Source organism: Calypte anna, chromosome 1, assembly GCF_003957555.1.
Source record: "Calypte anna isolate BGI_N300 chromosome 1, bCalAnn1_v1.p, whole genome shotgun sequence".
NCBI classification, from domain to species: Eukaryota; Metazoa; Chordata; class Aves; order Apodiformes; family Trochilidae; genus Calypte; species Calypte anna.
In genome coordinates, this window is record NC_044244.1 from 96452886 (window position 1) to 96475964 (window position 23079).

The following is a 23079-nucleotide window of genomic DNA, read 5'->3' on the forward strand; positions in this document are numbered from 1 at the left end:
AATTTAATGAGGTTGAGACATACAGGGGACTGTCAGTTCTCCTCTTACGTGCTCCTGCAACCACGGACAGTACCCTAACTGTGTATCTCAGTTCTGTAGTGTATTTTTAGTTACCTTTTTCTCTTGCCTGATGTGTATAATTCCTGCTTCTGTTTTTGGCTTAATATCTGATGAAGTCTTCTGAAGCTGATAAAAGTATTTTCAAAGACTCTGATAGCCTTTGGGGTTTTTTTAGTTGTGAAACTAAACTTGTTTTGTTATTCGCATTTACATGCATGAAAAAAGTGAAAAAAGTTCAAAGATTCAAAAGTATCAAATTAGTGTTTAAGCGGTAAGTACAGATTATAGAAAAAATTTTCACCTTTTTGGGTTATAAGAAGTAAATTAAAAGACACTAGGGTAGCAAAAGATCCAGAACTCAAGAGAACCCCAAAATTAAGTTGCATATGCAAGCCTTTTCCTTTTAAAGGTAAGTTCTCAAGAACTGAAACCTTGAAGAAGAGTTTCAGTTTACATTTTATTTCTGTACTTTGTGTACAAATTTATTTTTTTACATTCAGCCCATCAGACAAAAAGATAGTAAAATGATACATATCTGTTTTTTGAGGTCAGCCCATCAGATGAAAACTGAGTTCAGGTCATCAAGAGGAACATTCAATGCTAAATATTTTTTCTTCCATTAACTTAAATTGTGTAGAACCAAACATGGGAAAGTTATAGGATTTTTCTATTTTTGAAGAACTGTGAGTGTCTGATGGGGGAGTGGTTTGTTCAGCTTATTATTTGTCTGCTCTTCCACAGGGATTTTCAGCTTCCTTACTCTTCCAGAGAAGCAGCTCTCCTCTTTTCTGGTATTTAATGAATGATGTTAACAAACACACTAGTTTATTGGGCATTCAAAGCTTGTTCTTCCATTTTTATTTCTTTTTAAATGTAAGACTAGCAGTGGAAGCACAGACACCATGCCCAGTGTCTAGCAGGGTATTTTTTTATAGACCTGTTGTGTGACAGACTTTAAGTGCTTGTTAATAACCATCTTCTGTCTGTATAAATAGAGAAAATCTACAGAAAGTACATGGAGGAGGAAGAGATATTGAATAATTTCTGGTTTACAGTAAGCAGTTGTTTATATGACCATTTAAATTAGTTTAATACAACACTTTGAATTGGAAAGTTGAAAATATTTTCTAACACTTGTTATGACCTTCCCTCTTCTATTTGGTTTGGAAGTTTTCCAAGTTCTAAGAAAAAAAGATTGTGAGGACTTCCTGCAAAACTACAAACATTTGAATAAGCATGAAAATCAGAAAACCTCTATTATTCCATGGTCTATGTTATTGAAGTAGCAAAGTCTGTCTGTACTTAACTTTTGTTTTCCCTCCTGATTCTCTCTCTACACTCAGAATTCAAACATTTTATTTTATTTACAAACAAATCTTATGTTACAATGGATAAATTGTTGGTTTGATGCTTTAACAATTGCAGTTCTCAATCTTTTTTTCCCTTCCTCTTTTTAGTAGAGTGGGCATGTAACCTTCAAAAAAAAGCCCACAAAAACCAACCCTTAAAACAAACCAAAACAACTTGGCTGAGCATCCAGAATCCTAGTCATTAATTACAGAAATTTGCAACAGAGCAGTTAAAATGCACCTGTGCCACACACGTGGCCTTGGTATACTGAGTATTTTTTTTTTAGCAATTACACAGTTAATTCTTAAGAAAACAAAAGACATCTGGTCCACTCTGAACAAAGGACCATAGAAAACTGCCAGATGGAAATAGACTATCTAGTCCACTGTGCTATATTTGGAGGTAATCTATACCTGTTGCTTCCAGAGGAACCAGATGCAGTCTCCAGTGTGTTATGGTGAATGAATAACTGCTCTATTCCCTGCTTTTTCCACAGCTTCTGTCAGAAAATTAATAATCCTTGTGTCTTACATAATAATCAGAACAAGTTCAACTATGCATTTAGGAAATGTTGACCTTTATAATATTAGTGTTTCTGTTCCAGGAATCATTCATTTTTGAAGATGCAATAGCTCTTTGCGATGATATGAACATCATACTTGAACAAACTTCAGCTTATGAGTTTGTCACATACACTGCAGGCATTTTCTGTCCATTATAATGATGGTTTTTTTTGCTTTTTCTGTGCATAATTGGACTTCAAGTTCTTAGAAGTATGAGAGTACAACCAAATATATGTACCTCTAAGCCCTTATGAAAGCAGTGTTATGACAAGGGTACGCTAGTACTCCGGGGACCTTGATTGCAAGCAGATCTGTTCAGGTAGGGCTATTAATCAGCTATTCCATTAACACATCAGTGTGAGAATGTTTCTTGAAAGGGGTTTATTCATGCAAAATTATTTTGCTTCTTTCCTTGTCATGAGTATCAATGATTAGTTTAAAAATATTAACAGTTATATATAATATAAACACAAAGGTTTTCAGCATATGCCATCTTCTCTTATCTTTGGTAACTTCACTGATGATGAAAGAAAGAAAATGCAGTTGGTGTATTCATTCACTTTTGATTCCCTATGTTAAGCACAGGGAATGCTTACATTAACACAGCAGTACTTTCATCCATATTTCTTGAACTCTGAACACTCAGAAGCTGATTTCCTTACTGCCTCTTTGTATCACCTGATCTGTATGGCTCAATCTTTAGTAAAATATCTTCCCTCAAATATTAATAAAGGATATAGTAAAAATTAAAATGCTCTGATCCATCTTCAGCTATCTTTGTTCTGGTTGCAGTTTCTTACATTAGAAAGAGATTACATTTTCCACTGGTAGAGTTTTGAGAGGGTTTTCCACTGTGTTAATTTGGTGCGTTCCTTCTGTCAAGATGGAGATGAAAATATTTTCCCCCAGACAGTTAGAGATGGATTCAATTGGCCATTTCCCACTGAATGTTATAATGCAAATAAAAAGAAGAGGAAACTGGACTATTTTTTTTCATTTGTTGAGTAAAGGTTTTGTAAATTGTAAGAAAAATATTAGCTTGGTATTCTATATTGTATGTATTGTACATTCTAAACAATAGCTAACTGTACCAGTGATCCAAGATTAGATATTTTTAATCTCATTATCTCTAAACTGCAGAGTAAAAAATATGTGTACCTAGACATGCCAGCAAAATATGTGTATTGTCAAAGTCTGTATACATTTTATTTTTTATTTTCAATATAACCATCTGAGCTTTAGCTGCAGCAGACAATTTTGGAAGTCAATGAAAAGGAGACAAAAGAACATATAATAGGATAAAAGTATTAATAAAACACTCACAGAGTACTAGTGTAATCATACCACAATCATCCTTCTGGCCTACATATTACACAATGAAATGGAAAAAGTCCAAAGGACAAAAACAAAATTGACAAACAGCCTGCAGCTGGTGGCAGAAGTTCCTGCGGATGGCAGGAGTATAGTTCGTTCACCAGTGTCTTTGAATGAAGGGGTAAAAGTGAAACTTCAGTACAGAAGTATTTGTCAAAGAAAAGAAGTTTCTGTTAATGGAGAGCTAAAAATTTAGCTTCGATCTTTGAAATAGCTCTTTAATAGAAAAGCATTTAAATATGCATTGAAGTCTCACTGAAATGATTTTCAGGCTCTTGTTCTGACAACTTTTCTGTCCCCATTCCCTGAGTAACTGGAAGTACAGCTATACTGTGTTTTGAACTGAAGCCTCCCCAAGAGTCTGGTGACTTCTTTTTCCAAAAGCAAGGGCAAACTATAAAGAATGTCCTCAGATCAAATGGATTTCTTCCCTGCTGTATCCTTAGATAATGGCTAGGGGCTTCAATGGGGCTATGAATTTGTCCCAATCTGATAACTAAAAACTAGGTTCTTCATTAATATTCTCCACTCTGAATATTTTTTCCTGTCCTTGGGCCTCATAAAGGTTGAAAAAAAAAAATGCTTACTTGATCTTTCACTTTTTCTCCCCCTCATCCTTTTTTTATGATGCTGATTTCTGCTGTGATATCCATGCATCAAGATCAGATAACTCTTATCAGCCATGTAATGACAAAATGGTTCTTCATACACCATTTAAGGTGCAACTCAACAGTTTGTTTCTTCTCCCATTTTTTTGAGCAATCACAACTGTATCTGGTTTTTTTACCCTCTTTCTGATTAGTTTTCTCTAAAGACTGATATGAATAGTAGAAGTAGTATTTTCCCTGTGAATGCTTCTTCTTTATTGTATTTGCTTTAAATCAGATTCAGCATCTGTCAGCCTTATTCTGTATTCCAGCTCAGATCTGTAAATGCGGATAGAATTTATCTAATTGAAAATGAAGTTAATGATAGACCACTAAGTTCTATCATATTTCCCTGAATACTGAGATCATTTACTATGGCTAATATAGACCATAAAAAGAAATTCCTTCACATCAATTCTGCCTCAGAATTTATTCAGAGTATCATCTTCATCTGTTAACTGGTTGATTAATGTGCTCTAGTTTGGTATGTTTAAAGGATGTAGAATGGCTGAGTTGGGGTCATTTTAATTTCTTCAACCTCTTTCTAATTCCAGAGCATTCTCATGCAGCATGTCTTTTATTTGTTCAGATATCATTCCCTGAACAAAACTTCTTCAGCACAGTCTCTCAATAAAGGTATAATGCAGAGACTAAAAGTCATAAAAGCCTTCTGCAATTATTGTTTGCCAAGCAGAGAAAAAAATCCTATTGGATTTGCACTCAAACCACTCAGTATTTCTTTTCTCTTCTTCCCTCTTTTTCACCCCATTCTCAGTTCCTATCATATTTGTGAAGAAACAATGTTCACTGAAAGCATTACACAGATTTAGATGGAAATATATAGCATGGACGTTAATTCCTAGAACACTCTTGATGCTTTTCTACCATTTTATAGAAATGACAGTGGTCTGAGCCATGAGGAATGAAAGCAAAGTTTATGCATGCCGGTGTGCAAAAATGGATTTTAATGACCTTTATTAACTTCAAGAAAACAATGCCAGCTCTGAGAGAATAAAAAGTCTATACAACCTCCTTCTGAAAGTTATTATTTGCAGCCTCAGAGTATACTCATGCCTGTCTTCATCAGAGATTTTTTTTCACTTGAAGGACATTATGGTTCACATTATGTACTGTTTTTCTCTTTGCAAGAACAAAGCTTTCTACAACGCTCTGGTGGAATATCTGGTGGGGTCTCTGTCATATTCACAGATCTTGAAGTGTGTGCAGATACCTCAGGGTTCACAGAGAGTGCATATTTATCTCACTAATGAGCTGTCAACACTTTCTGTTCCTGTAATAAATATTTGGGTGCTCATCTTTGCAGCTTTTCCCAAGGTACACCTTAACCAGAAAATACATTCTCAGGATTCTGTAGCAGATGTATTGCTCCATGTTTCATACAATACCGGTAGCAGATCGATTAACAAGTGATTACCTGTTTTACATGGTTCTTCTTTAGATCATTAATTTTTTGAGGAATGTTTGGGAAAGGTAATGTCTCTTTCCATTTTATGATGCTAAAAATTAGATAATTAGGACGTAAATCACTCATTAGAACTAATTTGATGCTATCTTTCTGGGATTCCATTAGAGTAACTGTTTTTCACTAACCAGTTGATCTCTACATAGATCCAAATAGGTTGTACTGATTTATTGTCAATAGTAAGAATTTCTTGAAGGTGTGTGACACAGCAGTGAAATAGTATATTTTAAATTTAATAATTTTTTTCATATACATTAAATATCCTTTATTAAGTACATAAAGGAAAAAAATCAGAAATTTGGGATAAGAAACACAATTACCATATGTATATGTGAGTTTCAGTAAATATCTAGATTTCAAAATCTATATGTGGCCATACCCTGTCATTATGGTCTTCTTCATTTTACAAGGTTCATCACAATGGATTGATAATCTTATATATATTTTTAGTTGTTATCTAAATATAATGAATATCTAAATAATTCATTATAAAGTCAAGACAGTGTCAGATGAGTATGAGCAATTCCATTTTGGATAGGTGACTTGAATAACCTATGATCATAACCAGCTAGGTCATCAGCATGCTTTAAAAATTGGGCCACCAGAAAGTAAAATTGCACTGTTAATGGTTTAGTAGTTAATGCTTTACAGCTAAGATGATTTAAGACCCTTACCTTCCTAAAGAATCACAGAATAGTCATGGTTTGAAAGGACCTCTGCAGTCACAGAGTCCAAACATACGTACACAAACATACATACACCAAAAAACAAAACAACTCCAAATATACTCAAACACCACGCATACTCCACCAAAAAACACTCACAAACAAACAAAAAACAATCCCAAAACCTACACATTGGCCACTAGAGCATGCCTTGAACTGCCACATCTACACATTTCTTAAATACTTCCAGGGATGGTGACTCAACCACCTCCTTGGGCAGGCTGTTCCAGTGCCTGACCACTCTTTCAGGAAAGAAAATATTCCTAACATCTAATCTAAACCTCCCGATGCAACTTCAGACCGTTTCCTCTGGTCCTGTCATTATTCACTTGGGAGAAGAGACCAACACCCACTTCCCTACAATCGCCTTTCAGGTAGTTGTAGAGGGCCATGAGGTCTCCCCTCAGCCTCCTCTTCTCCAAACTAAACATGTCCAGTCCCCTCAGCCACTCTTCACAGGACTTGTTCTCTAGGCCCCTCACTAGCTTGGTAGCTCTTCTCTGGACATGTTCCACCACCTCAATGTCCTTCTTGCAGTGAGGGGCACAGAACTGCACACAGTATTCGAGGTGCAGCCTCATCAATTTCAAGTACAGAGGCACAATCCCTTCCCTTTTCCTGCTGGCCATGCTGTTCCTGATACAAACCAGGATGCTGTTAGCCTTCTCAGCCACCTGGGCATACTGCTCCACTAGCACCCCCAGGTCCTTTTCTTCTGGGCAGCTTTGCAGCCACTCCTCCCCAAGCCTGTAGCATTGCCTGGGGTTGCTGTGACTGAAATGCAGAACCCAGTACTTGGCCTGGTTGAACCTGATGCAACTGGCCTTGGCTTATCGATCAAGCCCATTCAGGTCCCCCTGTAAAGCCTTCCTACTCTCAAGCAGATCAACTCTCCCATCCAGTTTGTGTCATCTGAAAAGTTACTGAGGAAGCACTCGATCCCCTAGTCCAGATTGTTTATAAAGATATTAAACAAGACTGGTCATTAGATCATTAATGAAGATATTGAAGAGGACTGGCCCTAAAACAGTCCTGGGGGACACCACTGGTGACTGACTGCAATCTGGATTTAACCCCATTGACTACAACTCTCTGGGCCCTCACGTAGCCATTTCGTAACCCAGCAGAGAGTACACCTGCCTATTCTATGAGCTGCCAGATTCTCTGGGAGAATACTGTGGGAGGCAGGGTCAAAGTCCTTACCAAAGTCTGGGTAGACAACATCCAGAGCCTTCCTCTTATCCAGAAGGAGCGTCACATGGTCATAGAAAGAGAGCAGGTTGGTTAATCAAGACCTCCTTTCAATAAACCCATGCTGGCTGGCCCTGATCCCTTGGCTGCCTCATACTTGCTGTGAGAGCTCATTCAAAATAATCATCTCCGTGATCTTTCCCGGTACCAAGGTCAGGATGACAGGTCTGCAGCTCCCCAGATTCTCCTTCTGGCCCTCCTTGTAGATGGGCAACACATTAATCACCCTCCAGTCATCCAGGACCTGCCCTGTTGACCAGGGTTGTCGGTAAATAATGGAGAGGCTTAGCAAGCTCCCCTGACAGCTCCCTCAGTACTCTTGGCTGAATCCCATCCGGCTTCATGGATTTGCATGTCTGGGTGCAGAAGCAGGTCATTAACTACTTCCCTCTGGGTGCTGTTCTGCCTTCTGTCCTTATTTTCCATCTCAGGAGGCTGAACACCCTGTGGGTAGCTGGTCTGACCATTAAAAACAGATGCAAAGAAGGCATTAAGTGTCTCTGCCTTTTCCTCATCCTTGGTTACAATGTTCCCGCACCCTCACCCCTTACATCCAAGTAAAGGTTGGAGATTCTACCTTTCTCTTTTTATTGATGTATTTATAAAATATTTTTTTGTTGTCCCTTATATCAGTTGGCAAGTTGAGATCCAATCAGGCTTTTCCCTTGGGATGGCAGCGTGTGGCTCCACCAATCTATTTCCCTTTCTCATTCCCATACGGTCCTTACTCTCTCCAGTTCCTCCTTAAGCTCATCCACCAGGCTGAGCAGATCATTTACCCAGCCACAGCGCACACGGGTGCTGCCTTTGCCGTCCTCCTGCAGGAGTGACAGCCTCAGACATCCCATGCAGCCCCTCACCGCGACAGCTGCACTCTGGGTTGCCACATTTCCTTTGACTGTGGCTTTGGACTGAGTGGAGACCAGCTCTGGATGCTTTCCTGGGTCAGTAAAGACTTCTAGTTGCCCTACCCACACAAGCTGCCCCACCGCTCCCCGTGATGCCGCCACTGCCGCCACTCCCTGGGGCTGCGCTCAACCATGAGGGGCTGGGCCCCGCCCACACTGGGCCCGTGCCGCCGCTCCTCAGGAGTTCGCTCAGACTGCAGGGAGGAGAGGGGGTAAGCGGACCCTGGGGTTCCCGCTCTCTCCTTGTCCTCTTGCCACAATTTTTTTTGCTGCTAAAAGAAAGGTCACCCTGCATGATCTCTGTTCCGGAGCCCTTCTTCTCAGTGACTTCACCAAAATGAGCCATTTTACCCTTAGGTAAAATCTAAAAGGCTTAGACAGAACATACACACTGCCTGGCCAACACTTTCTTAGAAATCCAGAATAATTATTATTCTGCTTTATCTGTGAAGCAATATTACCTTTCTTGTAGTTCAATATTTCTGCTAATATTTGATCTAAATCGTACTCACTTCAAAGTAAAATGAATATTCTTGCCCTACATCTGACAGACACGGTGAACAGTAACTTGCTCTCGTCTGTAAATATTTGTTTCCTTTTGTGATGGTGCAGATGCCCCCGTTCACCGAGCTGCTTTGCAACACTAACATTAGCTGACATTGTTCTTGCCTTAAGTTAAAAAACAAGCATGCTGGGCCTACCACTGTTCTTGTTTCAATAGCAGGTACTGCAGGCTGATACCATCCGTCACTTTCTGATCTTGCCTGCTGGAGCAGTGAGACTGAATAATCAGGTACTTTCTCATCCTAATGGGAACACAGCAGTTTGGGGCAATTTGGTACTCTCTAACGTTACCTGAAACCCCGTTTGCAGAATGTACCTGATACCCCTTTTCTGCATAGAACACGGGCCCACTCTGAAAGTTGTCAAAGAATTATTTAACCCAAATTGTGGCCATCGTGGAAAAATACTAACCAAAATCAGTCATCTTAGACCCTATAAATACTGGTTTCAAGAGGGAGAGTCTTCAGAGCTCTCTGGTGTCTCACCCCACCCAGCTGCAAGCCTGCATCTCGTGTCTTATGAAGGAAGCTGGTTCTTCCAGCTGATGTAAGTTGCTGGCCACTTCTCTTAAATACAGGGGAAAATCAAATTATATCGGGTGGGTATAATTTCACTCTGTTGGTAAATTGGTGGGAGTAGAACACAACTTCTTTCTTAACATCCTAACAGATTACACTCTATACCTGTGTGTGTGTTTGTGCAGAATATAATTTAGAAACTTTGGTAGATTTTACTTGAGTCTCTGTGTTGATTTTAGTTGATTCTTGATTATTGTCTAAGCTATTAGAAAACTGTATAATCTGATTTCGTGATTGAAATGTCTTAAACCATCTTAATTTACTGCCATTCTAAATCACACCAGACTTGTAACTATGGATTAAGCACTACACTAAAATCCCTACACTTAAACACATTAGTTGTAAACTGTTGCCCCATTCTGGACCTAGGAGTGGTTTCAGCTGTACCTAGACTCCTCTCTGAGAAGGAGTTTAGAAAGCAAGGGGGTACACTCTGAACCTCATGACTCAACAAGGGCCTTCCTCATTCTTTTTCCTTACTTCTGTCTAAATCACTATAGCCCATCCCTGACTCAGTCTACCCTATCCCTGTATAATCACTTTCTGTGATCCCCATGTAAATCACTAATATTTGTTCCTAAATCCTTTATGTCCCTTCCTTTTAGTAAATAACAGAGTGAATCTTGCCAGAAAATTATGTCTCTTTTTCATAAATCTGTATTAAAAATCACTTTTCCTGATATCTTTGTCAGTGATTCTTTAAGCAACCTTAAAACCTAACACTTGTGTCTGTGACACCTTTTCAAAGACTAATCTTGTCATCTTTCACCTTCAAGCCTAAATTCAGTTGGTTCAAAATTTCCTCATAGATTATGCCTTCTAAAATTCTGTCAGTTTTGTTGCTTTCCCCTGTATGCCACCTGGTTACTAGTTATTATATATATATATATTTAATGATATAATGGTTTGGAATAGAATGAAAAGAAACTGATCTGGATGACACACCATACAGGACCTCCCACTCTCCATGGTGCTGAGAAAGGGTAATATAACAGGGAATAATTCATAAGTAACCAACTACTACAGAACTGCAGTAAATTTTGGAATTCAGAGATAGTAGTAGCTCCTATAGATACTTTGATTGTGATATATTGCAGCACAGGCATCTGGTTTGAAACAGCTATTGGTGGGGTACAAACTAATTCTCTCTCAGAAGTTCACCGTTTTGTGTTGCTTTACCATAAATTGTTCATGACCCAAAGGGACACTTTGTTCTTGAAGGTCTTGCAATGTCTATTGCCTACTAAGCCAGAATTTCAACTAGTGTGAGATATCATCTACAGCAAGAAAAAACAGCAAGTAAAATTTTTAAGAGCAATCAGAGTGGTTTTTTATCAAAATAATTGCTTCTGCTTCTGAATATCCAAGAATAAAATTAGGTTTGTTTTTTTTAAGAAGAAAAAAAAATACTTTGAATTAAAGATTTGGGCTAAAATTCTGAGGACTTCATTTTATTCCATAGTAGATTCTTTGTGAAGTTGACAATGTCAGTTTATTTCTCTGTTGCTTATTTTGTATAAATGGACAAAAGAATATTTGTTAACACAGATAACGAATTCAGACTTGAATATTTCCATTAGAGGTAAAATCTAATTCGATGTATTTTTGTTACTTTATGATTACCTGTATGTTAAATCAACTATTCTTTTCAGTGCTCTTCAGTTCAGATCCAATGCAAATGAATCAAGTTTACAGGCTGTGCATATTGCTTGTATCTTAGGAAGTGATGTGTTGTGATAAATTGTAGATTGAAGAGCAGAAAATGCACATAGTTTGCAGATCTTATTTAGAATTCTGTCTTTAGATAATCACCTTTTATTAAAATGCCAATGAAAACACATCACTGTAAAGTGAAAATTGTTCTCCAGTTACTTAAAGCTCTTAAACACCAATTTAATCGTTTTAATTTATAGCACTGTTTTTAAAAAGATGGGCCTCTGATAAAAGCATAAGTTAAGCAAAGCCACCAAAATACTCTGTCTTCCTCTGTGGTATGGTACATAAAATTAATAGCAGTGACATTACAAGGTAGAAAATCACCACTTTATAAGACAAAATAACTCCAAACTATTGTGCACGATAATGAAACTAGAACATTTGGAAATACAGCACTATGAATATCCCTCATAAATTATCACAGTTTGACCTGTTTTGCAGGGTACAAAGATTTCTGTCAACTTCTGTAGGACCAAAATTTGATTAAATTCATCTCTAAAGAGGTGAGTTGAGTCTGCGTTATCTGTGCCCTCTTTAGATTAGCTGATTAAATATCCACTTTGCTATATTAACAGATAAGCTTATATGTAGTTGTGAATTGCAAATTAAATATGTACTAAACAAGGTAATATCATAAATGTGTAGTGGGTGGTCTTGGGGGCACACATGAAGTATTTTTCTTTGAAACATAACCTATCTATATTGTTGAAATTATATATCTGCATTTCAAGAGCAATGAGTTTCTATTAGTTTTCTATTGGCTATTAAATAGTGATCTTGCATTCCTAACTTGTTTTGCATGCATGGAGACTGAAACATATGGAGTATCATGAAGGCTCTGGACAAATTAAACATTGGTTTAAATGGGGGCTTGAAAGCCATACGGAGAGGAAAAAAAAGGTACATATGTTAAAACAAACAAATAAAAAAAAATTTAGAAAAAGAGAATTACAATAGAGGAGCTTTCTGGTCTCTGAACATTGCAAATTTTCCTGCACACTAACATAAATCATGCAGGAAGGAAGAAAGAAAGAACTACGACCAAAGAAAAATCCCCATTATATCGCATGCACATCTTTGGGTTTTTTCCTCTTTTCAAAGTAGGCTTAGAGAGAAGAAAGGGCTTGGAACTGTTCAATGATATTATGCCAGGGAAATACTGTACTTGGGGTTCCATTTTGCCACCTCAAAGAGGATTTAATTCAGCTGTCAGAGAGTGCTTTTTTGTCTGTAGACAGAGTATGAACAGGGAGAATTCTGTTTGTTCTTTTAAAATAGTCCAAAACATTCCAGTCTTTGTGAAAAATTCTCGAAGCTTAAATAGGAAATAAACTCAAAGTCAAATTCCCTGGTAAGTTAGCCATGATTCTTGTTTCTTATTCTTTGAAGAACAGTATATAACTGTTCTACAGAGGCTAAAAATAAGTTTGATATAAAAATGAGAGCTCACTATATGGAAAATTTTTTATTTTACCTCAAAGTCAAACAGGTCTTGAAGTTATACAAGATCTCTTATTATTCTAATGTATTTTTTTCACTGGTGCCATTATTTTTTGATCTAGCTTAGGCTGAAGTTACCTACCTGGGCTGTGAAAGACAAGTACAGTATGAATTGGACTGACCTGACAATGCTTACTTTAAAAAAAACAGTGAGGTCATTATCTAAAATTAATACTTAGACTGGTATTTTTATCTCAGATACAGAAGCATGAGATGTACACAAGAGCTAGGACAATTCTTCTTATAAAGAAGATTTTTTAATGTTTTTTATGTTAAAGCTGTATTAATGTTTTTAAATCTCTTTATCTTTAGTGAGTCAGGAACTGGTTATATTTCACTCCATAAATACATTTTGTACTTGTAATTAATATTCTATGGCAAAGCACATAGTGTGACCAAGGACTCATCAACATGCACCTATACCCTGCCTGAAAAAAAAATTTAAATCTCACACTTTTTTAGATGGTAATAATAACATTGACAGATGAGGCATATTCTCATACATAAGTGTAGACCTTAAAAAACCAACTGTTTAATGCATGTCCAGGCTAAATGTACTTCTCAAGAGAAAAATCTGGTGTGTGTCGGACACTGAGAGATCTGAATGAGTTATGACCAATCCCACTGAGAACTGAAAGGGATTCCTCACTTGTCAGTGTCTGTCTCCTGTACTGATGGAACAAATTCTGAAGGAAACAAAGTTGCCAACAGCATCTCTTAAGTGCCATCCTTACTTTGGTCACTGGCAAAACTACTCCCTGCTTGGCTCGCAGTCTGGACTCTTCTAAGCAAAACATTGGTTAGCAGGTAGTGCTTTGGCATCTCATCTTTCCGTGCCTCATCTGACAAGAAGATCTTCCCTGAAAGATCAGAATTTATAAATCTGAAATGTAAGAAAGTGTAGTAGTTCAAGAATAACATAGTTTTTATTTCATTCCTTTTTCTTCTCCTCCTGCCAACCCTTGCTTTTGCTTATTTTTGTGAAACTCTTAGTTTTGTAATGTGGTAGCAAAGATCCAAAGAATACCAAGAAGATACATCTTTTCAAGAGCCTTTATCTTTCATAATTTACACAGAAAGACTGTAATAGTTTACAAAACAATGTCATGTTGGCCAAAAACTTTTGCTTTAAATTTCTATCATCTCCCCTTTCAAAGTGGTCAGGAAAGCAGAACTAGTATGATCCTGCTAAAAGTTGCTATGGCTAGAGCTAAATAGCTACTCTATATTTGATTTTTTAAAGACTAGATTTTAACCTATTTCTTCCCTCTTTTTGCATGTTCACAAAAAAGACATTTCAACAAAAAAATATTTGTGGTGGATTTAAACTTCTAATTTATATCAGACAATATTTTACTATGGCACCAAAAATCTGTGACTAAAATCATTAAAGAAATTGCATCAGCAGCTTGGTTAACGGCATTTCACCATTAGTGATGACAAATTAACCTGAGTTCTGACTATAAAAATGTTTGTTATCAAACATACTTTTATCACTAAACTTGAAAATGGCACCTGTAGATTCAAGATTAGTGAAATGCATACAATGCATTTTCTATATATACTTTTCTATGATTTTACACCCACTTTTATTGTTACTCTTTATGGTGATGCCATGTGAGCATAAAGCTTGCTCTAACAGCTTCTTTCAGTTAATATAAAGACTGAGCAACTATTACCTTGTCACATTGCCAAAAATGGTTAATAAGCAAGGAAAAATCACAGTAAACTTTGTTGCACTGCAAATTTATCTGGTTTGGGGGGCATTAAATGTTTTCCTTATTTGTTCTGCCTGTATGTATTTTTGAATATGTTTCGGTTGAAAAATTGTGGCACAAAATGCAGACTTTCTCTTTCCTCTATAAAAACTAGAAGCAAGCACTGAGACCATCAGCGGTGACAAGACAGTGCCCATGCAGTAAGCAGCAGTGCATTTATATCTTGGACTCAATTGAATGAACATGCTAAACTAGATTCTTCAGTGGTGTAAATGGAATACAGTCCTCACTGATGCTGAAAAGAAACCACATCACCTCAGGACCTGGGGTCAGAATTATCTTAAATTCTGTAGGGAAAAGTGTGACCAAACACCTTTTTATAGTACAAAGATAACTCTACTTCTAGGAATTTTTATTGTGCAGTGTTGGACATGCAAATATTAACATGCTTTCTATTGTGGCATGTTTAAAAAAACGACAATTCTTCCTATTAGAGGATAAGCACACACACATACATTTTTATATAAATCTCATACTCAGATATTATTTCAAGCCCAACCCTAATGCAAGGCTTAAAATAATATTGGGATACTATTTTTATGTCATAATATCCAAAGTTAATACATTGTTACATGGCTTAACTGAAAAATATAGCACTTGGTCTACTAAGGTTGATGTAAACCAGAGTAGCTTCTCTGATTTACACCTAATAAGAGCCTGGTTCTGTATCTTAGTGTTGGATTTGTTGAGGGTTTTTTCCCTCCCAAAAGACAAAATTCTTGTTTGTTTGGAGGAGTTTTTTAACCTCTTGGCTGAGTGATACATTTCTGTTTATCAGCCACCTGCATTCTCTCAATTCATTCTGAGGCAAAAATCAAGGAATAAGAAAGTCCAATTTTAAATTCAATCAATTCCCAAGCTGTTTGATGCAATGGTTTCCATTTCAACAGCTGCCTCTGTCTACTTCATCCACATGAAGGGACCAGCTTCCTCTGGAGATCTGAAAATGTACATTTGGCAGCTAAAATTCAATTTAAGTCTGTCCAGGTACAAGTTTATTGGCATTGGTCCCAGGTCTTGCGATTGACTTTTAACTCCCTCGGATCTTTCCTTGTGCACATAATAGAGCTGTGTGCTGTGTGACAACTTCACTGAAGTCCAGCTGCTGCATTTTGTTGCTCCGTGCAGCAAAATATTTTGAGCACATGAACCACCAGCTCTGCATTTCAGTAGCATTCGCAAAGAACCTTTACATTAGTTATCATCACAAATATTTACATTAGTGATCGTCACAAAAAAATCGTGATATGCACTGTTTAAACAACTATCAACTGCCTTCTGAAAGCTACAATGAAGAATACTGCTCATTTTCTTCTTGTATACCTATGTTTTATGATTGCTACTGTTCAATTTTTTTACTTTAAAAATCCTTTACTTACTTTAGAGAACATTCACTTTGATAATTTCTTACATATTTGAGCATTCAAAATTATTCATGGGAATGAGAGGTTAAGCAGTTTATCTCTTAGAAGAGGAAAAAAGCAGAGGGATTCCTTCTATCCTTAGAGTTTTCTGTCATAGCAGGAAAAACATTCTGATATTTGTGGACATGTGAAATATTAGAAAAAATTCTTCTGCCACATGGAGAGGCATGTTTGGGCTCATCTTGACTTTTTTCACATCATTCAGCAAACGAAAAAACAAAATCAATCAAATTGCATCACAGCAGAAAAAAAAAATCTTTATTCACCTGTCCTCCATCCTATGCAGAAGAGTCCAAATGAACCATGTTATTGTAGCTCTGGGAACTGGAAAGCAAGCAGTCATCAACTAAAGGCATTTGTTAGCACTGGTAAGCAAAGGGGTCGGTCTCTGCCTCATCTGTGACAGTAATCTTCTAGATTAAAGGGAAAAAATTGACATACTGTATATCTTTAATACTAACATATGCTTTTTGTTCATCCCTTCACAGTAGACTGTCAGCTAGCCACAGGTAATGGAAGTAAAGTAACCTCACAAAGGTATTTAAGCTGCCCAGAACTATCTCTACCTAGAGAGCTACTCCCTACATTCAGCAATATTCTGCAGTGCAGAACAACAGAGGAATAAAGAAACACGGGAAAGTTACTACCAGTAATTATTCATCAAAGCCCTTCCCTTTCTCTCATCCATGACCTACATCATGAGAATTGGCAATTTTAAAGGTGGGAGAGAGAGGAACTCTACTGTCCTAGGTATCATTCACTGGTCTTTGCCTTCTTACTTCCCACAGCATGGTACTGTTACCCTGGTGATCTGAGGTATTTCAGTAGATGAAAGAAAAAAGGGAGCTGAATTCCAGATCACTTGTTTTTCAAGGAAACAGTGGGGACCAATGTATAAAATATGAGTATCCAGGAAGAAGTGAAATGAAGTAAGTCTTTCAGATTATTTTTCACTGTGAAACCAAGGCCAAAGATTGAGGCCTAGGTTTTTAGACCAAGAATGACTGAGCCAGTTGTGATAAAACACAAACATCAAGAGTTTGTACTGTGACTCCCTTTACTCATATTTTTGACTGGAATACTAGCATAATCTTATATGTCTTTTTCTTTCTCAATATTAGAAAATTATGAACTTTCTCAATTCTCTCTAGCACTGAAGAAGAAATGCAAGACTCTTGCATAGTTTAGTGCAGCTGGTATTAGCTAACTACATCTCCATCTTTTTCCATCTCTAATTCATTATCAGTGAATCAGTGTTAGAGGTGATCTGAATTTGTGGGCACTTGTTCAGGCCGAACATCCACATTTTCTGAAGTTTAAAAATCTCTCCTGACAGGAGTCAATGGGAGCAGAAATTGTGGCTTGTTTGTTTGTAATTGGGAGACATGAAAAGGAACAGAGATCAATTAGTTACACTTAAGCTCTTTAGAACTGGGAAGGCATATTTTAATTGTCAGAGGAGCTGCAGTATAACTACAAAAAAAGCTCAAGGATCTAGCAGAACTGGGTGCTGAGGAATAACAATCTCTTAAGAAAAAAGGCATGTGGAGATAGAGAGGATCTAAATAAGATTTTATTGTTCATTTAAGCAAATACACTTCTTTTGTGTTGCTTGAAGTTAATTTCTCATTACTCAAGATTCAGCAAATGCTTCCTGCAATGCTTCACCACAGTGTCTTCATTAACATATTCTGTGATACAAAAAAACCCACTTTTGTTTCATAATCTCAGAAATACTTTTCTCTCGGGCTTTTCCATGTCGTAGGTATTTGCAAACAGACTTCACAATTAGAAAATAGCAGTGGCCAGCCAAGGTTATGATTGTTAAAAACTAGATTTAATTGAGTTCATTTGCTAAAGTTCCCCTTCAAGATAATTTGGATATGTCATCTTAAGCAGTGGGCCATATCTACCATATTAGCTTGGAAATGGCATGATGTTTGTATCACAGTGTTTTTTTAGATAATGTGTGCAATTGTCTATGAAGAGCAGTTAGATAATTCCCCTGAGTGACTCTTTTTCATATTTTCATTCAGATAAGCACTGTAATAAGCCTTAAAGAGTATTTTCTTCAGAGATTCACCAATATTTTACTGTATACAGCAAAGTCAATACTGGTCCAGTAATTCCTACAGATATGTACCAGATAAAATAATATAGTAGTGCTAAAGGGTATATTGATGTAGATGACTGTGAATTTATGCGTTTATTTTAATCAAAAGTTTCTGTGGAACTGTATTGTTTTGCATACTGAGTGCAGGAGTGCGTTTTCAAAAGTTAAGCTGGGTATGTGTTGTACGCTATGTGTTATGTAGAAACTCTTTATGGCAAATTTCTGTTTCAGTAAAAATTTCCAAATGTTTCAGTTACAATAATTTCTAGTAGTATTTAAAATTGCATAGTTCAGAGTTCTTAACTATGCTACTATACAGTACAGCATAGTGAAAGTGATCAATAAAAGAGGCTCCAGTCCCCTGTGATTATAACTGTCTTCAAAAGCAAATATTTTAAATTGCTCTAAAACACCAGCAATACATGTTGTATTCTTGAACTCAGCTCACTGTGGTTAAAAAAATTTCTATCACTGTGTAAAATAGTCATCTTCTGAACTTTGAGTTTCACCAAAAATATTGAGAAGCCCTGGAGCTCTTTTGCCCAGTTGTATAGCCTGCAGGAATAAACAGACTTAACTTTCTATGTTTAGAATGGGAATAAATTGAACTACTTCAGACTGAAATAAATCCAGAAAATGTGGCTTGACAGGTTTTTTTTAAATTTGGACATAGCTGACTGCCATACTATCTGTAGCTTCCATAAAAACCTTGTGGTCTCAACCTTACCTTCCAAGATGTTTCTGGCAGTTTGCTTGAATTGACTACAGAGCAAAAACAGATGTACCCTATACAAGCAAATATGAAGGCTGTGACACAGGCTATCACAGGCAATGTCTTTCATGTCACCTTAAGGGTTTTTTCAGTTGTGCAAAACTTTACCTGAAATAACTTTTTTTTTTGCTGCACTGAATTTCCAGAGAATATTTTTTTATTATTATTTATCGAAGCTAAACCTATTTTGCACTCTGCTGAAGTATAATGGCTTGCAATTTCTCTTAGCTTTCTATTTCTACAGAGTGTCCTGCCTCAGTGAATCCTGTGGAAGCTTACCAACCAGTGCGTGCCCCTTCAGAAGATTACCTGCATGTTTATTTGAGGAAACTATTCTGTAGAGATCCATCACATCTTTACTGTTTCAAATATTCTTTTGTAAATAACCTTATGAGCCCCGGAGGAAGGAAGAAAAGCATGCTCAATTACCTTCTAGAATACATTTTTACTAAATGCCAAGGTGAAGGAAATTATTATCAAGAACAGTCAGGACTCTTTTATTATAGGATGGTCTCAGTAGAATTTAAGATGATTTTTAGCAGGTTAAGCATTTATACATGTACTCTGCATTTGAGTACTTAATTTCTGTACAGTGGAAATTCTTTACATATATTGCTTGCCCTTCCAAATATTTACAAAAACCCTACAGTTTCAGGACTGGACTTCTGTGTATCTTCATTTTTCTCCCAAAACATTGTGTTCTGACCATTTTGGAGCACAGTGAGTCAAAAAGTTTTCCATCAAATTCTCAGCTATCCATAGATAGAATATATTTAGTCTTCTCCATCATCCTTTGCTCAGTCCCATCGAAGCTTGGTGTCACTGCTACATTTTACTTTCTTCTATCAAGGCAGTCATGAAACTTCCAGTGGAGCGAATGCAAACGCTAAGGCAGCTGCATGGGTCACTAGGCAGATGGATGGGGGGAGGGTTTGGAAGAGCTAAACAGCCTGCATGCTTCTCTAAAAGACAGCAAACCACAGGGCAGGGATCTGCAATAGGATGATTTGACGGTGCAATGCCCTTTAGTTGTTTGACTGGATTTACAAGTTCTGTTTAGCTGAGAGATATTTTGGCTATTACCCTTCTCTAGTTGTTTTCCTTCTGATTATCAGAAGTTCTGTTTAAAAATTTAAGCAAGCTCTCATACAGCAAAATAAACAGATTTCTCTTACAGATAGGAAACACTCTAGGATTTTTTTTTTTCTGTGAAGTCTCCAATGAATACAAAATATTGACCTAAACAAATACAGTTTTCTAAGAGTGCCAGTAAACAATCTGGGAAGTAAATCAGAGGATGTAGCTTTATTTTCTGTGGAAAATGCTCTTCCAAGCTTACAGCACACAGTCTAATATCTCTTCCACCCGCTTCTTTCCCCTGTGTATTTTTTGCAATTAGTCATTCTCCTGACAAGAAATAAAATCATTAACTTTTAAAGAAGCCAAATTAAATAAATCTATAGCAAAGTAAGAAAAGTGTGGAAATAAAAAGGAATTAGTGCTGGCATTTTAATGATTAAATGTTTTTTAATCTGAGGTAACAGATTTAAATATACTGCTTATAAAATGTATGCGAAAATCAACACATAAATGTTTTAAATGCATAGAATCAATTGTAATGGAACAGAGATGGACAGTTATTTGTGATGCTAATGACTATAATCAAAGGAAAGAAAAAGAACACTTGGGGTCACAGGATGATTGCTCAATGAATTATATGCCTTGAAATCATGTGCAAAAGTAATTTTGTTTCACTGGCCTAAGATTTCAACTTGAAGCTTTTGAGAATAGACTAAAAGTAGCACATGTATTACCAGAAGTGGTTAAGATCGAAGCACTGAAAGGACAGAATGATTTTTATTTTTTTCCCACTCTAGTGTATATATCTCAGGTATCCAAAGCTATCTGGGGAAGTATGACTGTGAATATATGAAGCTCCAAAACACTGAACTGCGGGAAGTGTGTGGGTTAAATCACAGAAGGATAAGGTGAATCCAACTAGAGAACATATTTGGCTGATTGTAAAGAAAAAAACAAAACAGCAATTTTATTACATGTTTATTGTCTTATATTCGGACTCAGCCATCATAGTTTCACCAAGTATGCCTCACATGACTGAGGTTTTGAAATTCATATCCCTACTGTCCTTCCTTACTGCACATTTGTTTTCATCATGGAGCAGCCTCAAGGCATGCAAATAAAAGACATTTCAGGTTAAACTAAACCAGAAACCATGCTGCAGGAATACACCCACTTGCTTCAAGTAGGTTTCAAACTACAGTTAGTCTGAAGTAAAACTCTTCTATGCATGTTAAAAATCTGTTTCAGATCCTTAACAGCAACTTTTTTTGCTCAACAGACCCATTCCCATTTAGCCAAATTGTCTGTGGACTCTATTTAAGTAGAAGAGGACAGAGAGCATGACTTAGTCATTCTCCTGTCTATATTCTGTGATTATATGAAGCATTGTCTCAATTCATGTCAAGCCTAGACCAATAGTGAGGCTTCAAGGATTTAGGCTTTTGATGGGAGTTACTCAGGTTAGAGACATGAGAAAGACACTGAGAGGGTTTGATTGTCAAAACTTTCCAGGTACATGTTTTTTCTCTGCTGCTGAATTTGAGTAGTCCATAAGGTAGTCTTAGGCAAAACCCTAATGAAATGTTCTAAATATGCACAGTATAAAACACTGTTTTTGCTAGACCTGTCTGGCTTGTATAATTCCAAATTCTCAGCAATACAACTGTGCACAACAGAGGCCACTAATAATTAATGCCTGAAATCCTCCCTAACGATGATGCTGCCCCAGGAACTCCAAAGCAACTGCATGTGCACTTTCAGAAGCTGAGCACACAGTCCTCTGGTGTGCACGGAGAACTGAGTAGAAACAGAATGACTGGCACCAGGAGCTACTGGGATTGCTCAGATTCAAGACCTCCTACAACAGCATCTGAACAATAGCTACTGATCCCTTTCCAGAGCAACAGCTGTGGATGCTGCATTTTCATAAATATATTTCAGAGTTTCATGTATGTGTTTCTGTGTCTACTGCTGCACTAGAAAGATATTACACTGGTTAAGAAATGAATAGATAACCCCAGGTCAATCTGTATGTAAAAAACCCACATAAATATATGTTATTTTTCATAGGAAGCCACAGACAACTGTGTAAGTGAACCAGGCTGAAGTACAGTTGTAAGAAGCAAAATGTGTGTGTTCATGTGGAGATTTCAATCAGAAGAGCATGCTATGGCATCTGGCAGTCATTTGGGCCCTTGCACCAGGAGAGACTTAGCAGACTTAGTAAGTCTGATTAGTCAGACATGGTACACATGCTGATGCCCCTAGCTAAAAATAACTTTAACCCTTTTAATTCTTTTAGTGAGTTCTTTACTAGTCATAAAAGAACCTAATTAATGTCTCAGCAGCTGCTGCTCTGCAGCACAGGCACATAATGACTAACAGAAGTTATGGTATTGACAAAATCCTTATTATCACAAAGTCAACAGTATTTGTTACCTGTGTCCATAATTTTTCCATATCTATAAACCTTGTCTACTCATATCTATCTGTAATCCATTCATACATTATTTTTTTGGATAATAGCATAGTGAACAAAGTTCCCTTTCAGCTGTGAATGCATGATAAAATTGATATAAGTCTGCAAAATTCACTTTACTTTTTAGAGCAGCTGTCTCATCAAGTGACAGATTAAAATTGAAATCAAAACCTAATTACTAGGCCTTAATTTTCCATTAAATATATACTATTGGTGGCAGATATCCCACTCAGAAAATAAGTCAAGGACGTAATCTGGGTCTTTTCTCTGTATGACTGCTGTTCTGCATATCAGCTCTTCAACACAGCTGGTCACAAGAAAGCCTCCAAGTAATGAAATGCTCTTCATCCTGTAGGTAAATAATATACATGTATATGCATAGTGTGTGAAGTTTTCTACTTGAATGTATTCAGCTCATCTTTCTTTTGGAAATAAAAAAGAACAAATAACATACAAGTAGGTCTTCTCATGAGAAATCTTAAATACTTTTCTTTTACTGACACACAGACATGAACGAAGCCTCTGTCCCCCTTTGGTGTGAGCCATTGTCATTGTAGACACTATGCTGATAATTGCTGACACATGAACTGGTGTTTTTTTAGATTACTCATCCCCCAGCCTTGAAAAAAATCTATCCTTTCTCACTTCTCCATCATATTTGTTTTTGTGGTTTAGTTTTTGGTGTTTGGTTTTTTGGGGGTTTTTGGGTTTTTT